A 5,000-nucleotide genomic window follows, 5' to 3' on the forward strand; every position below is an offset into this window, starting at 1 on the left:
GGCTCGCCGTGTCACTAATGTACAGAGATACAATAGTTTCGACTGGAACCGGATTAAACGTATACACGGCGCTGATTAGTAATAGATAGAGCCATCAGAATACAGATAATGTATACAACTGTCCGTATACATGCTGAAAGACTCTGCTCACAATCACACGTCAGCCAGACACTCTTATCACGCACTACTCTCTGCCTGTAACAGGCACACAGACAATATGTAAGCACCAGCATGGAACAACACCCAGTGCATCCTCTCTGCCACATTAGACAATCCACACTATCATAACCAGACCGGGAGGTCCACTCACAAAACAGAATATCTCACCCTTCCGACAACCACCATTGCTCAGCTAAGCCACCAACACCCACACATGTCCTACACAGGGGTGCACCCAACATCACAATACTGCCTCCTGTCACACCACACAAACAATGGCAGGAATGAAAGACACAGGTCTGCCACAAGCATGGAATCAGAGCGCCGCCTGTTATGAGCCAAAGGTGCACCCTGACGTGGCAAATCAGATGATGCCGCAGTCATTTACTTACGATAATCACAATCAACAAACCGGCCCCCCCCCCCCCCCCCAAAACACCTTTCCTTACAACAATGTGTACCTTAACCTAACCCGTATTGTACCTTAACCTAACCCGTATTGTACCTTAACCTAACCCGTATTGTACCTTAACCTAACCCGTATTGTACCTTAACCTAACCCGTATTGTACCTTAACCTAACCCGTATTGTACCTTAACCTAACCCGTATTGTACCTTAACCTAACCCGTATTGTACCTTAACCTAACCCGTATTGTACCTTAACCTAACCCGTATTGTGCCTTAACCTAACCCGTATTGTGCCTTAACCTAACCCGTATTGTGCCTTAACCTAACCCGTATTGTGCCTTAACCTAACCCGTATTGTGCCTTAACCTAACCCGTATTGTGCCTTAACCTAACCCGTATTGTGCCTTAACCTAACCCGTATTGTGCCTTAACCTAACCCGTATTGTGCCTTAACCTAACCCGTATTGTGCCTTAACCTAACCCGTATTGTGCCTTAACCTAACCCGTATTGTGCCTTAACCTAACCCGTATTGTGCCTTAACCTAACCCGTATTGCGCCTTAACCTAACCCGTATTGCGCCTTAACCTAACCCGTATTGCGCCTTAACCTAACCCGTATTGCGCCTTAACCTAACCTCTATTGCGCCTTAACCTAACCTATATTGCGCCTTAACCTAACCTATATTGCGCCTTAACGTAACCCGCGTTGCGCCTTAACGTAACCCGCGTTGCGCCTTAACGTAACCCGCGTTGCGCCTTAACGTAACCCGCGTTGCGCCTTAACGTAACCCGCGTTGCGCCTTAACCTAACCCGCGTTGCGCCTTAACCTAACCCGCGTTGCGCCTTAACCTAACCCGCGTTGCGCCTTAACCTAACCCGCGTTGCGCCTTAACCTAACCCGCGTTGCGCCTTAACCTAACCCGCGTTGCGCCTTAACCCAACCCGCGTTGCGCCTTAACCCAACCCGCGTTGCGCCTTAACCCAACCCGCGTTGGGCCTTAACCCAACACACGTTGGGCCTTAACCCAACACACGTTGGGCCTTAACCCAACACACGTTGGGCCTTAACCCAACACACGTTGGGCCTTAACCCAACACACGTTGGGCCTTAACCCAACACACGTTGGGCCTTAACCCAACACACGTTGGGCCTTAACCCAACACACGTTGGGCCTTAACCCAACACACGTTGGGCCTTAACCCAACACACGTTGGGCCTTAACCCAACACACGTTGGGCCTTAACCCAACACACGTTGGGCCTTAACCCAACACACGTTGGGCCTTAACCCAACACACGTTGGGCCTTAACCCAACACACGTTGGGCCTTAACCCAACACACGTTGGGCCTTAACCCAACACACGTTGGGCCTTAACCCAACACACGTTGGGCCTTAACCTGCTCTGTAATTGTCATACGACGCGTTAAATTAGTGTAGTGTTGCCTAACTGCAACCCCCGCAATATAGTTTGCTACCCGCACTGCCCGGTCCCCAGAGTATCGCTTCATGTTAAACACCTTGCAGCTATACACTGTAATGCGGATGGCAGCAGGACGTACATGCTCAATGCCCTTCGCAGTTGTTCATTGGCATTCGCATGGCGAAGCACAGCCTACGTTGTGGTACGGCTTGTGTCAACTGTCCGCTGATGTTGTACGTCCAAATCACACACTGTACTGCACATTGGTCCTCATGTACTGAATGATACATCGTGGTACATGTGTGACCGTACCACGACTGCGCCAACAACGGCGAACCATACGGTCCAAATATTGTGCACTCAGCTACGTGTCGTCTCCCTATAAGAGCTGGATTGCAGTATGGTATGCCGTGGATGGCGATCAGCATGAGCCGTCTGTTGATGTAGTGGCGCGTGTTGTCAGACGTAGTCGTCTCTTCTCACTCACCGTGATAGCATGGTGCACTGCGTTCCACATCTGCGACATGCGACAGAGGCCGGTTGACAGTCGTTCGCGCAATGGACATCGCATACGTACGGGGGCCACCTTCCACGTGTTCGCGAAGCGTGCACATGTTGTTGCGTGTATGTGGGCAGACATAGTGTGTCGTGACACCTGACACAGGCATGCAACAATCGTTGAATTTGCAAATGGCGATGGACGTCTACGTTTGCTGGTGACGTTACGCAAATGAACAACTGGTAAACCGTTGTGGTGCGGTTGTTCTCGCTAGAGGTGAATCAGTGATGGCGACGATCGGTTGAGCTACCAACCGGTTGTTTCAGCGATACCCACCATGCCCACGAACGTGAATGGCATGTGGGTGTGAAGCGATACGCGGCGGTGGCTGGGTGGGACCGTCCCCGGCCGGTGAGGGGGGGCCTCCCGGCGTGCTGGCCGCGCGGTGCGTGGGCGCACGCGCTACAGCCGGCTGGTGGGGGCGGCCAGTGGCAGGCGCGCCGGCCGACGGAGGCGGCAGGCGGCGCAGCTGCGCGCCGGCGCACCCTGCACGCGGCGCCGTGCGGCCAAAGTAGGTCCTCGCGGGCCCGGTGCGAAGCGCGGTGGACATCTGCAGTGTGCTGGTCCGATTGAGGACTGTGTGCGCTGAGGATGCGCCGCCGCCCGGCGCTCGGCGCCGCGACGCCGTCTGCTGCTCGGTCGCCTCTGCGGTTCTCGCAGGTGGTTTGTATCGCAGCTGTGCGGACGTGTTGGCGCGTTCGCTTCGGCACCCAAGTGGGGCTTTTGTCCTTCTGTGGCGCTGGCGTTGGAGCTGCCGGCCACCGTAGGTGGCGCGTGTTGTCTCCCGCCGGCAATGCCACGACAGCACGCTCCCGGGCCTCTGTCGGCAGCGGCAAGCTCAGTTGGGAGCACGGGTGGTCGCACCTAAAGCGTCTACTCGCCAAACTCCGGGCGATTGCGCCTCTCTCGAACCCGACCAAGTACTTAGGACGGCGCTGCGCGCCGCCGGGACCTGAGAGGGTTTCGAGGTGTATTGTGCAGGGGAGCTCAGCCTCCTCCTGTTTGCAGAATAATTGAGCGGACGCTTGCGTGTTCGCGCGGGCCCCCGGGACACACTCCCGGGCGGCCGGCTGCTCAGCTCTAGTTGACGCAGCTCCCTGGTTGATCCTGCCAGTAGTCATATGCTTGTCTCAAAGATTAAGCCATGCATGTCTCAGTACAAGCCGCATTAAGGTGAAACCGCGAATGGCTCATTAAATCAGTTATGGTTCCTTAGATCGTACCCACGTTACTTGGATAACTGTGGTAATTCTAGAGCTAATACATGCAAACAGAGTCCCGACCAGAGATGGAAGGGACGCTTTTATTAGATCAAAACCAATCGGTCGGCTCGTCCGGTCCGTTTGCCTTGGTGACTCTGAATAACTTTGGGCTGATCGCACGGTCCTCGTACCGGCGACGCATCTTTCAAATGTCTGCCTTATCAACTGTCGATGGTAGGTTCTGCGCCTACCATGGTTGTAACGGGTAACGGGGAATCAGGGTTCGATTCCGGAGAGGGAGCCTGAGAAACGGCTACCACATCCAAGGAAGGCAGCAGGCGCGCAAATTACCCACTCCCGGCACGGGGAGGTAGTGACGAAAAATAACGATACGGGACTCATCCGAGGCCCCGTAATCGGAATGAGTACACTTTAAATCCTTTAACGAGTATCTATTGGAGGGCAAGTCTGGTGCCAGCAGCCGCGGTAATTCCAGCTCCAATAGCGTATATTAAAGTTGTTGCGGTTAAAAAGCTCGTAGTTGGATTTGTGTCCCACGCTGTTGGTTCACCGCCCGTCGGTGTTTAACTGGCATGTATCGTGGGACGTCCTGCCGGTGGGGCGAGCTGAAGGCGTGCGACGCGCCTCGTGCGTGCTCGTGCGTCCCGAGGCGGACCCCGTTGCAATCCTACCAGGGTGCTCTTGAGTGAGTGTCTCGGTGGGCCGGCACGTTTACTTTGAACAAATTAGAGTGCTTAAAGCAGGCAAGCCCGCCTGAATACTGTGTGCATGGAATAATGGAATAGGACCTCGGTTCTATTTTGTTGGTTTTCGGAACCCGAGGTAATGATTAATAGGGACAGGCGGGGGCATTCGTATTGCGACGTTAGAGGTGAAATTCTTGGATCGTCGCAAGACGAACAGAAGCGAAAGCATTTGCCAAGTATGTTTTCATTAATCAAGAACGAAAGTTAGAGGTTCGAAGGCGATCAGATACCGCCCTAGTTCTAACCATAAACGATGCCAGCCAGCGATCCGCCGCAGTTCCTCCGATGACTCGGCGGGCAGCCTCCGGGAAACCAAAGCTTTTGGGTTCCGGGGGAAGTATGGTTGCAAAGCTGAAACTTAAAGGAATTGACGGAAGGGCACCACCAGGAGTGGAGCCTGCGGCTTAATTTGACTCAACACGGGAAACCTCACCAGGCCCGGACACCGGAAGGATTGACAGATTGATAGCTCTTTCTTGAT

At 54.0% G+C, this 5,000-nt stretch overlaps 1 non-coding gene across 1 annotated transcript in view; it reads left to right on the forward strand.

Moving 5' to 3' along the window:
- The first annotated feature begins 3,644 nt into the window (after window positions 1-3,644).
- The window catches only part of LOC124560168, a 1,910-nt gene continuing 554 nt past the window's right edge, over window positions 3,645-5,000 (forward strand). Inside the window, exon 1 of the ribosomal RNA XR_006969070.1 lies at window positions 3,645-5,000. This exon is cut by the window's right edge and continues 554 nt beyond it. This is a non-coding gene — a ribosomal RNA (small subunit ribosomal RNA).

This window comes from Schistocerca americana, unplaced genomic scaffold (genome assembly GCF_021461395.2).
Source record: "Schistocerca americana isolate TAMUIC-IGC-003095 unplaced genomic scaffold, iqSchAmer2.1 HiC_scaffold_1070, whole genome shotgun sequence".
Lineage (NCBI taxonomy): Eukaryota > Metazoa > Arthropoda > Insecta > Orthoptera > Acrididae > Schistocerca > Schistocerca americana.